General features: G+C 39.1%; 1 long non-coding RNA gene across 1 annotated transcript in view; it reads left to right on the forward strand.

Moving 5' to 3' along the window:
* The first annotated feature begins 1,531 nt into the window (after positions 1-1,531).
* Positions 1,532-12,631, forward strand: part of LOC138061123 (uncharacterized) — a 117,696-nt gene continuing 106,596 nt past the window's right edge. The window contains exon 1 of the long non-coding RNA XR_011134770.1: positions 1,532-1,821. This is a non-coding gene — a long non-coding RNA (uncharacterized lncRNA). The remainder of the gene's footprint in view (positions 1,822-12,631) is intronic.

Here is a 12,631-nt window from a genome sequence, read left to right on the forward strand (position 1 = left end):
CACTACGACACCGGTGTTAACAGTGAATTGATTCATATTTTGGGGCAGGCTGTGGCTGGGTTAGCTGGAACTAACCTTGATCAAAGTCATCTCACTTCTTTGTGCTTCCGTTTCCCTACAACCTAAAACCTGCTTTATCTGTGGAGACTGCAAGCTGTTTGAGGCAGGGACTTTCCTTCCAAAATTTACACCGATTACCTGCTATGGCTCTGGCCTTGCTTGGGGAGGGGAGGGGTATATATCACCATAACCATAATGAATAGCCCATGTATTAGTTTATAAATTTTAAGGCCTGAATTGTTTCTCAGAAATAGCTAGTCTGACTTTCTGTGTAGGTTAGCAACTTGGCACAGAAGTCTTGTGATCTGCTTTGATCTTTAAGTCTTAAGATCTTTAAGTGACTAAAAAAAAAAACTGAAAAACTGGTATTGGTTCAAAGGCTTGCAATAAAAGAGAAGCTACTTTAAACACTCAGTAATTTGTTGTGATTGATTGTGTTTGCAGCTTAGGATTTGAGCCTCATTTCTCATCTACATTTATCTGGTTTGAACTTGAAGCCTTGGACCGTGTTCATCCCTTTGTCTTTTAGATTAAAGAGTACTTGTGCCATCGAATTAGATAATAGTTACATAAAAGTTTCTATAATCGTCTCTGCTTCTAACTTTCTCTTTGAAAAGCAAAATAAGTTGGATTAACCTAATCTCATCTTTTTAAAGTATGTTTCTTCTCATGGCTCTTTGAACCTTCTCCAGTTTTTCATTGTCCTTCTTGAGGGTTTGATGCCAACTGACCTGCTATTTAATCCCAGCTCTTTCAGAATGCTTGTATATAAGAAGGAAGTAGTGCATAAGAACTATCAGGTATAGAATACAAATATGAGTAATAGTTTTGCATATATGTGTAACTCTAACAGGTAGCATAAGTCAATTCAGCTTTATCTAGGCTGAGCAGAAGCTGTAGAGAAGGAAATGTTGGAGATGAGAGACAGAGATGAGTCAGGGTTTTCTACAGCTAAAAGGTCAGAAGAACACAGTCTCATAGCTACATAGGTGAAAGTTATATTCATTTTCTCCTTTGATTGAGACCTCACCACCATATCTGGTTACCTTACGTTAATTTAAGATAGTTTATATTATAGATTAAGAAAATAAAAGAGGAGCCTGGCATCCTAACTGTGTTCCTCTGCTTCTGAATCTTTGTGGTTGCAGATGTACTCATCTGTGGATGCCAAAGCCTTCTTGAAATGTAGTTGCTGAATTTAGGCAAGCTAGATAAGATTTTTGAGAAATAAGTTATTTCCTTCTGATTTTCTTCAAAATAATCTTTCCTCCTAACTTAGATATGTTTCTTCTCTTATGCTTGTTCTCTTTTCACTCTGTACTCAGAGCAGTGAGTAACATGTGGTACGTGCATTTGCAAATTCATATCACCTTTTTTAATATATTCATTGCAGTACGTGATTAAGTTGAAAAGTAAAATTCTTGTTGTTTGCTACCATGCAAGCCCACTTTCTTTAGGGTGAGTTCCTAATACTCTCATGATTTCCCAACTATCATGCAAAGGTCAACAAGCAGAGTGGGGTGCAGATCTTTAAACATAGTTGCTTTCAGAGTCTTCCAAACTCTGGTCTTTGTTCTCTGGGGGACATTCACAGAAGCCAACATCTTCTCAATCCCCCTGCTCTCCAGCTATAATGAAAAGAAAGAGGGAGATTGAGGCTGTGCCAGAAGGAGAATAGAAGTACCTGAAGTTACTCTGAATCCTCCTCTGCAGGAGCATTTTCTTCCACTACCTATTGAAGTGAAGTCTCCTTAGCTAAAGGTAGCCTCTTGAAATCCTTTTCTTAGCATGTACCTAATGTTTTACTGTACCTACCCTTCAGCTGTGCCCTAGTTTACAGAGCAATCTGTAAGCTGTGTCTTCACCTTCTTGCTCTTTATCCCCAATCTTTCTCCTTTGCAAACTTCATCAGTGATCTGGAAGAAAATAAAGTCACTGCTGATAAAGCCAATTAGCATTAGAATAGTCCTTGCAAGGACTCCTGTACAGCTGTTCGATGTTGTTTCTGTGCTTGCTTAGATAGTTTAGTCCTATCAGATGACTGTCAGCCTATTTAAAATGTGCTTTGTTTTCTGTTTATTTTTGTCTGTCCAGTCTAGTCAGGACAACTTATGCCAGAACAGTGGAACCCATCACATTGCTTTCTTTCATATGACCTTAGCCCTGGCCTCACTTTACTAATCAAAAGTTGGGACTTAGAGTAATGACTCTACAGAAATATAAACATGTTATATCAAAGCACTTATTAAGCCACAGGTGTTGGAACTGTGACAAACTGTTTGATTGATCTGCGTTCAGGTTTTATTTTGCCAGGTCGGGTAGCGTTCCCTGGAGCAAGGATGGGGAGGAGCTTCCCTGGAGGAAGCTACTGAGCATGGTGAGGGCAGGAGTTTTTGGGCAACATCACCGAAGTGGGAGCTTTCTTTTCATGCAGGTGCTGAGAAACTATGGAGAGCAGCCCACCTGCCAGGATATGAAGGGAACCAGAGGGGACTGGGTGGAGTTTGCTGCTACTCAGAATATCACTAGGTGACTGAAACAGGGTGTAGAAGCAAGGACCAGTTTGTATGGGTACAAGCATGTGGAGAGAGCAGGGTACAAACTATTCCTGTCACTCTGTTTACTGTGTTTAAAAGATAAATATTCTAGTTGATATTGTAAAGAAACCTAGCTTTTGATTAAAAGTCAAGTAATTTTCTTTGGGGGGTTCACAGCAGGAGGCAGTTTGGCAGAGCTGCCTCAGAGCTCACACTGCTTCAGTGTCCCATCGTAAGTATAGCTATGCCTCAAGAGTTGCTAGGTAGTTTCTTCTTTGCCCTCAATTTTCCCACAGTGCTTTTTTGTTGATTTGTGAGTATTTTGTAAGACTGAAGTTTGAGCAGACAATTGCGAAAACAAGCCACAGTATGCCTGGACATGGCACAAAACAGCCAGTGGAATAGAAACCTCTTAAGGTCCGATAAGTACTAGTAAGATTTCCTAGATCTTTTTTATCCAGAAATCATGATCTCAGTCTCTTTATTTAAGCTATTTAATTATTGATTGCAGTATTAAATGGGGTATTTTCCTTTCTTGATGATGCATTGCCTTATTTTTACTCGTCAAAGTTTGTATTTGTTGTTGCTTGCTGTGTGTACTGTTTACTGAGATCAAATATAGGGTTACAAAAGCAAAACCAAACAGCTCAGGCATAAATGGCTATTACTTTTTTTTTTTTTTTTTTTTTTTAATGTGAAGTAGCTTCTAAAACAGTTTCTAAACAATTATGGTCTACTTTCTTAAACAGTTAACAATAGGCTAAGCCAAAATTGCACCACTGATACCAGTTCAAGCAGAATTATGTCAATAACATTTCTGCCCTTAATTGATGCAAGCCTATGAAGTGAGTGGAATTACATAAGGATATATGGATAGCGTACTCCGAAAATGCCAGTAATAGGTTTATGGGGTTAATGAAAGTGACAAACACCACAAGTCATTTTGGTGCGACTATTTGCTTTTATGTGCAGAGTGACTTTATTGAAAGTGGTCACAGATTCCCGCAGTTTGAAAACTTGGGCACAAACTGGAAGAGTCTTTCCAGCTGTGTATGGAAAGACACGAAGAGGGCACGAGCATTAGCATTCTGCCAAAACTGCCAAAATGCCGTTGTTAGGTCTCGTAGACGTGCAACACAGTTGATTTACATTGTGGCTGCAGAATTTACGTCTTTGTAAGAGTTAATTCACGCAGATTTGTTATTTGCAACATATTCTAAAATCTGTGCAGGCTTTCACTTTCAAATATAGCTGATTTATTAAATTGGGGCAAACATACCTAGGCAAAGTGAGAACTGATCTGTCTGTTCTCACTAAGCTCTGTGGCAGTTGGAAAATGTTTGATCATAATAATTCAGTTGGTACACGCGTGTCTGGATATTATAACCTAGCAACACGATTGATACACGAGTAGATGCATGTTTAATTTTCAAGAGTCTGATTTCTCCTTGATCAGCTCTTGTTTTACATTGTGTGGGTACAGCAACAGAGAATCAGTTGGTTTATATCACTGTCCCTTACTGGTATAAGGCTATAAACGTGATTTTTGGTTGGTTGGTTTATTAAGATACTGCTCAAGAAAAAGGTATCAATGAATTCTTGCTTTTTCAGAGGATGAGTTAATTAAAGCAGGAGCTTAAATCTCACTGTCTTCAGGAATTTCATTGAACTCTTCCAGGAAATCAGTTCTAAGAGTACAATCATATTTTTTGTATGTTGTTTGCTGATATAAATGGGTGAAAACTGTTAGATTAAGCCTACGTATACAGGGAAACTTGACTTTTATTCCAGAAATGAGAGCTGACCTGGTATTGGTGCCTAGGGGTAGGAAAGCATAAATACTTCAGTAGCGGTAGATAGGCAGTGTTATTAGATTATGCTCTATCTTTCAAAACAAGCCTCAAGAGTAAAGAGCACAATTTGAACAAATCTAGGTATTTTGATACAATGTACTTGTTTTAGTAGGCAGATTAATCACATAACTAATTTTGAGGCTTGAATGTCAAACAGAAAATACCGTGGCTCAATAGCTTGTGAAGAGTCAACAGACAAGGCTGTTTGCTTGTAATTTTCTTCATGTATTTCCAAGAACATTTGCAAATAAGGGTGATGGTTGTGAATATTTCACAACACAAAAGCTTACCCAAATTTACCAGAATCAGTATTTGGAGAAAACTATTTGACCATCTCTAACAAAAGTAGTCAATGATATTATTTGAACAGAAGTGTAGTTTTCGGAAAAGATTGACTGTGTCAATAAGGCAGATATTTAGATTTTATGCACACTCAGAATTAGATATGGCATGTAGCTTTCCAGTTATGCAGCTCTGGCTGGAATATTCTTTTTCATGTTGATTACTTCAAAACACATGCCAGTAAGCATGTATTTTGGTTCTGGCTCATCTGCCTACATGCTTATTGAACTGTTTCCAAAATAAAGAATAAGGACAAACAGTAGTATAGTAATAGCCACACAATTATAATATCAGCTGCAAATACTCAAAAACAAGACTTTTGCTGGATGTCTTTTTGGGAGATTCATGTGACTGAATTGCGTTAGATTCTGGCCAGTTTCCTAGAAATTCATCCTGGATGCATTTTAAACCTCAGCCATTGTTGGATATGCCTGATGCATGTGTGAAAGAAATGCTTATGTCTTCAGTAGCATTTAATTTTTTACTTATATATTGTAAAATTTTATGAACCAGAGCTGTAATACAACACTGCAGTGCACAGCCCATTGGTACTGCTGTAATCATTCAATTGAGAGACCTGTATGGGCATGATTCAATAGGTAATGGACTGTATCTGTTCAGCTTGACTGTTGAGATTTTATTGCTCTACCCACCTTGGTGACAGCTGCTTATTAGTGTGCGCTGCTTATTAGCGTGCAATGCTTTAGAGAAGTCAATATAGGAAACGAGCTCTCCAATATTTTCCTCATTATGCTCCGTGGATTAGTATTTTGGTAAGTTAAGGAGATCTAACCACCCATCCTTCTCTCTCCCTGCTCTGTGAAGTTCCAAATCTCAAATTTGTACAGGTTCTGTCTGCCAGACCAAACATGTTAGAAAGCCCATCGTCTTACTTTGATTAATGCTAATAGGATTTGTGACTGGACTCTAAAGCACTACACAGTGAGCTGAAAGTCTATGCCAAAGTGATTTTTTTTCTTCTCTTGCTTTATCTTTCATCAGCAGGCAACAGATTTATTTCTGCGTAGTTGAGGGAATCAACATCAGCAGAGGGTAAGAAGGTATTTTCATCAAGTTCAATTCATTTATTTTCACATGTACATGTAACCGTTTCTCTACACCATGAAATGTGTTAATGGATACAGAGTCTGTCAGCTCTAGGACATCAATTTAAATCAGGCCCAAGCTGGTGAAGATCAGCAGTCCTTGCCCTATGTTGGCTGTACAGGACATGGTGTGGAACTGAGTTGGCAAGTTCTGCCCACTGTCTGTTGGAGTGTGGTCCACATCACTGAAATAGATACGTCAGCTCAGTTTGCTTCCTGCATATGTTGTTTTAACGGAGATGAAAGATTTAAAGTCTGATCCCGAAGCTACTGAAATTACTTGAAGGATCATTTCTTTCAGCGCACATTAAAGCAGATGCAGGAAATACATGCAAGCTGAGTAATCCTGTGAGTTGTGTCCAGAGGATGGCTCAGTCATGTTATTGGAGAGTGCTGATGCTAAAGAAATAATTCATAGTTTTTCGCCCATACACACTGAAGCAATTTGGGTGGAAGATTATACCATCCTCAAAGCTGTGCTTTACCGAGAATAAACGTGAAGTCTTTGTCCATTGCTATTTTTTTTTCTTCATTAATAATAAAATACCTACCCTTAAAACAAAGCTTTGCTTAAGAGGTTTTATTTGTTTTAGACATGTATTCAATTAAAATCATTTGCCATTTATTGCTAAGAAACTAGAAAGTCCAAACAAGTTATCAGAGATTTCAGAAGTTCCTGTCTACATTGAACTAACCTTAAATTGTCTTTGCATGCAGGAAGGGTAACTAGAAGCTAACAAATACCCTGAAGCTTTGCTTTCATGTCAAAGAGTGGTCTTCCATGTCATGTGTGATGTGTTGCCATTATTACAACAGCCTGATTAGGCAGTCATCTTAATGAAATGAGAATAAGATGAATGCGGAAATATCAGATGGTGCTGAGGCATACTCCCCTAAGTAAATTATTTGCCATACCTATCAGGCAGGATGTAAGTCAACAGAGCACCTGAACCAATATATATCTGAAGATGGTGTATATTGTTGTTCACAGAAATTATGATAAAATTGCCTTTATTATTAAAATGGATGGCTTTACTTCTACATCTGAATGCTCAGTTCTCCTCTGCCTTTCTTGTTCCCTGTAGTAAATTTGGCTTGATTTATTTTTGCCTACAGAAACTGCCAAGTCACATGGCTGTCCAAGATACAGTTACTATGAATAGGTGTAAATGGTAGGATGAAGGAGGAAACTAGCGCTGTGATGGCTTTTTGGCCATTTATTTCTTCCCAAATATATGAAGTAATTGGGGAAAGAACGGTAGAGGCTGGGGGGACTTTCAAGATTTCCAATACCTCACATTTTACTGCTATTTAGGAAGTAGGTATGTTAAGTAAAACTTCAGGGGCAGATCCATTGGCACCTTACAAATGGTAATGGTTTTTGTGGTGATGTAAGGCAGCCATAAATCCTGCATCTGGAACCATCAGCAGGGACTGTGCCTTCTCGTGTCTGGCCTGAAATTTACTTGCAGTCCTCAAGTTAAAAGTTTTAAAGGTCCATAACCTCATGGTTTCTTGTGTCCTGAGAGAGACTGGCTCTTCTCAAGCATCATATACTATCTCCTCAACTGTATGCAGTATGCTAGAGTCAGATGCTCTGCAACCTATCACTTTGTTAACATTCATGAGAAGTAAGAGTGCAATGCATTTAAAATGCCTTTAGGAACAATACGTGTGTCATCAATGTCTGGCAGTGGCTGAGGCCCCAGTTCTCTCTGGCTATCAGCCAAGTCGGATGTTATCTGTATCAAATCAATTCCAAAAGGGACAGCAGTCAGGCAGACAACTGGCTGTTTCATGTCTGTTTTGTCCAGAGATACCATTCTGTGATGACAAAGGAAAATTTTTCTCCCTTTTTCTGGTCTATGTTAGTAGTGATTGGATGTTGAGGAACGTAGTTGACTCCCCGCTTTTCTATCAGCGTTCCTAAGACCCGCTGCTTTTAACTTCAGTATAATTCCTAAAAACTCAGCTCCTCAGGGTGACCCCATTGTTACTGAAAGTGGTTATATTAGGGTGCATCAGGCTACTCTGCCTTAGCCTGTTTGTTCCTGTACTGCTGACTTTTTTTAGCTGCTGGGTGGTGCTTACTCTTGCCTCCACCTTACTGTTAGCTTCCCTGAATTCCACCCGGTCTGGTCCTCTGTTAGCTGCTGTTTGAGCTAACTGAGGACTCTTGCACAAATACATTGTTTATAGGAGGGAGTTCACTGTGTATTCCTGGAGCATTTATATCTTACATCCAGTAAGCACTAGACAAGCAACTCTCTCGTCGTAAAAATGTGTTCATCTTTCCACATGATCATTCCTAATATACCACACATTCAGCAAACCTCGTCAAACATTTAAGGAATCTACAGCCAATTTTCTTCTCTGTAGGGTGGTTGGAGATTTTGTATTGGAGATTTATGTGTGTTTAGCATCGCGTTTCTCGTGCTCTGAAGCTGACTTCCCTTTCCATCCATCTTCTCACAGGGTAGGCACAAGCATTTATTTTTAGGTGAGAATAAAAACTGGGGCTGGTGAGAAAGGCAGAAGGAAGAATCACCTCCCCACACCCTGTTTCATTTGTACCTAGCAAACCAGGAACCCCTCCCTTCTAATTTCCCCCTACCAAATTAGAGTCTATAGCTCAGGCTTTACCAAGGAGAAAGTTACCTAAGAACATTAAGCCGAACATAAAGTCTATATCCCCTCAAGGCTTGTACAGCTGAAAACTTAAAGCCATGCACTCCCTTTGTTGCAGGGTACAAAGGGAAAACAGTTGTATGGAAATACAGGAGCAGGGGACAGAGAGCAACAACAGTTACAAAGTACCTCTGCTAAGATAGCGCCTTTGCATGACTTGTGAACGTGTGGTGGTCAGTGAGCAGTGGGCCAGGATGTGATGGTTCTTGGAGACGTGCTTTACTGGCAGAATTCACTGTTTCCTGCAGAAAATATAAAACCGTCAAACACTTCACCATCTGCAGTGGTATGGAATAGAGGAATGTTGCTCACTTGTGAGCTAGGGAGGAATAACACAGCTACTGAGCTGTGTACGCAACTCGGGTCCTGGAGTGACCCACAGGAAGATACTTGGGGCCTTAGCATGAACGCCTTGCAGAGGCTCGTTTTAGAAGCATATCTCTTCTTCAGCCTTCCCCCTGCCCATTTCTGTAGAGAGAGTTAGTTATATCATACCTATATTCCTTTTTTTTGGTGTGGCTTTTTAAAGTAGATTTATGTTGAGACTTTGGCATTCTCTAAGAACTTTTGTTCTTCAGTATGTATGGTATTTACCTGATACTTATTTTATTTTTGCTAGTGTATACAGAAAATTTTATCAGTACTAATGTAACCTCATCATTGCATGGCCACTCTGTTTTTCTGTATTTACAGGGTATTTACTAAGTATTACAGAGTCTTCAGCAATTACCTTTCCTTCAGATACGTCTTTCACTGTTTAACTTCTGCTTTTTGTTTGTTTGTTTATGTTCCCTTATGTGTCTTCCCAAACCTTTCAGCCTTTAGCAGTGTTAGGAGTTCTGGAGTGTCACAAGGGAGACTGCCTACTTTTTATTCTCAGCAGCAAATTGGTGAAATACACAAAAAAAGACTCAATTTCTTTTCCTCAGACTAATTGTAGAGTGGCCTTTTAAAGGAAAGAGATAAATCTATTCCTGGCGTATGCTGACTTGAATTAGCTGTGTTTTGGTAAGCTAAGAATACATTTTGTTCTACAAGACTTATAAAGAAAAGGTTTTGATTTCCATTGCACCATCTGGAAATCCAGCAATCTCTAGTGTCTTCAGTAGAGTGGTTTTTTTTTTTTTTTTTTTTTAATACCAGTGCATAAATAGTATCCAAATCTAACTGAAAAACTGTGTCTTGCTCTAGATAACAGCAGCTGCAGCTGGTTTTGTTTTTTACTTCAGGTAAAACACTGGAAATATGTACTAATTCTCTCTTCTGGGTATGGATTTATGCAACACAAAGTAGAGTATCCTGCCATAGGATAATGGACCAGGTGCTCCTAAGCTACAGCTGATTAGTGGTAGATGCTGCCCCACCCTGTGTAAATAGAAAAGAGAGGCCCATAAAAGTTGTTGAGCTGTGATTAGGAAGGAAAATATGTGGGAAGAGAGCTGTGAGAGCTACAGAAGCAGAGAGATGCAGGCTTGCCTTCTAAAACTGGAGAAAGACAGAGCAAAGCCAGGTCCAAGGTGAGAGCAAAAACTTGTCTGCTAGAGGGTTAGATAAAATTGAGAGCAAGGACAGTATCTTTCCAAACTGAAGGACTAACAGCCAGGCAACAAGGGCACAGCTCTGTGATCTGATCAGCTCAGGGAATAGGTAGCCTGAAGAACTTGGAAACTGTCCCCTAAGGCATAAAATACTTTCAAGAGAAATAAACAAGGATTTGATTAGGAAATCTGATGTTGGTGGTGGCTATTTTACCAAAGTGTGTTGAAGACAAACCATGGGAGCTGCAAAAGACTTTGGTGCTGTCATATCTGCACGTGTAGGTTCTGTCAGGGACTGCTAAAGAAATCCATACAGTGTATGAAATGAAGAGACTGTGTTGTGATTTCACTGCTTATACCTTTTATGAAAAAAGCTGTTGTATGCATGTGAAATGCCACTGAGTACATGAGGAACAGATGGAGAAAGGGTATAGTGGTTGAGTTGCAAGGGTGACTGCTGGAAAGAGGTAGGGTTATAGGCACGAAGTGAAAAGTTCTGAGGAACCCAAGAAAAGGAAATGATTGTAAAGATGCTCCAGACTTGATCTCTCATTCAGCTAAAAACATATCTTCCAGTTTAGTTTGTGTGTTTTAGTTTAACGCTAAATTGTGCCAACTAAAACCCTGTTCTTATCAGGTGACCTGAAGGATGGGTTCTGTCTGTTTATCTGTGGTGGTCTCTGGAAATTGATGCTGTGGTGATCTATGCAATTCATTAGCTTGATTTGCTCTTAAATGCTTGCATTTTAGTTATATTTTTGGCTAAATTGCTCTTCTTGTTTTCTGATATCCCTTGAAGAACCTCCATTAAAATCAAGCTGGAGAACTGAAATTGTGTACTGGATTTTGGTGGAGTTGAATGCACTTACATTTACCTTCCATTTTTAAATTTTATTTAAAGATCTCCAATCACAGCAATAAGTGGCTACTTGACTCACCAAGTAGTGGCAATCTCCTCTTTGAGGAAGGATGCAGAGGGGAGAATGTAAAGCAGCAGAAAGGGTTTTAATGCCATTGTGTTCTCTCAGAAGCTGGCAGAGAATGAAGACAGTTGATGGCTTTAAGGGGTGTTTTGGAATCAGCTGTTGAGAATTTGAGTGTTTGCCTCTGCTCAGAACAGTGTGTAAATAGGAAACTCCTGTCCGTAGTGCTTGATTACCAGGGGCCTTTGCAGACACTGTTAGTATGCAATGGTTAATGACAAAGCTCCTCCTAACAACACCAGTCTGGGATCAAGCCCTGTGCAACTTAACAAAAAGCTGTGGAAAGCTGGTTTACAAATTCATAAACATTTAAGTACTGGATGGAGCCTGCAACCCGTAATTGCAGTCTTCTATGTGTATGCACTTGCTTTCTGATTGCTCTGCATATGAGAAAATAGCTTGTGCTGGAAATGCCTCTGTTTCTGTAATAAAGTTAGCAACTAGAATCCTGCACTTGATACTCTAGATAGGTGGCCTCTAATTCACGTATGCTTTCGTTTTGTGCTTACGTGTTAAGATTTTTTGCCCTATTATTCTTTGTCTATATTTATAAGGAATCGAATGGGAGACTTTAGATATTGAAGAAACCTTAAGATGAAGATCTTAAGATGCAACTCATTTAGTTAAAAAAGTGACAACACTTTAACAGAATTATGGTTTCATGTATCAATTTTATTACTATCAGATTATTAAATATGAATTATTGAATTCTCATGAATGCTTAGGTAACTGAGCATTTTTAAGAATCTTGTACTTGAAGAATAATTAACTGTTTTGTATTTGTTTACTATTCTTATTAGCCTGGTAGTATGAATATTGAGGGTACCGTGCCTCTCCTGAATCTGTGTATATCTGTTACCGAGCCATAAGAATTGTGTTTTGAATGTAAAAGCACTGATAAATCATGCTAATGTTGTCCCACTTCTAATTAATTCATGTTCTAGTTAGTTCATATTCTAAATTAATTTCAGTATTAGAATTAATATTTAGCAAAGTTAGTGTGTAATCAAATTAATATACAACAGCTATGTTTTTAGCTATTAGTACACACAGTAAAATCTAAATTGAGAACTAAGTTGTTTTAAAATCTAGATTTGAACCAGAAGCAGTGGGTTTCCAAATCTGCAATGAACTGAATATGAATGCTGTGAGTAATGAAAGCCTATGAGACCCCTGGCCCCCCATCCCCACCAAAGAAATGAACAATAAAAGGGGAAAACCTAGTCAAAGTTCTGCCCCTTACGGGCTTGAAAGGGAAAGCGTATGTATTACTATTGATCCTACCCTAAGTAACCTTAAGGTAAGTTGTGTGGGATATGGCAGTGTTAATAATCTCCTAAGGCAGAGCAGGGAGTCGATGCCTGCAGGCAAGACCTTGCTCTTCCGTTTCTCCTTCGGGGGCTCAGAACAGTATTTTAAGATGCACGCATTGGTGAGGTGGTTCTCTTTGCAGAAGGCAAATAAATGTAAAATGAGGGGTCAAAAGCCCCTACCTTCCCCCTACCTTCCCCCGCCTTCCTTTTG

This window comes from Struthio camelus, chromosome 1 (assembly GCF_040807025.1).
Source record: "Struthio camelus isolate bStrCam1 chromosome 1, bStrCam1.hap1, whole genome shotgun sequence".
Taxonomy (NCBI): Eukaryota; Metazoa; Chordata; class Aves; order Struthioniformes; family Struthionidae; genus Struthio; species Struthio camelus.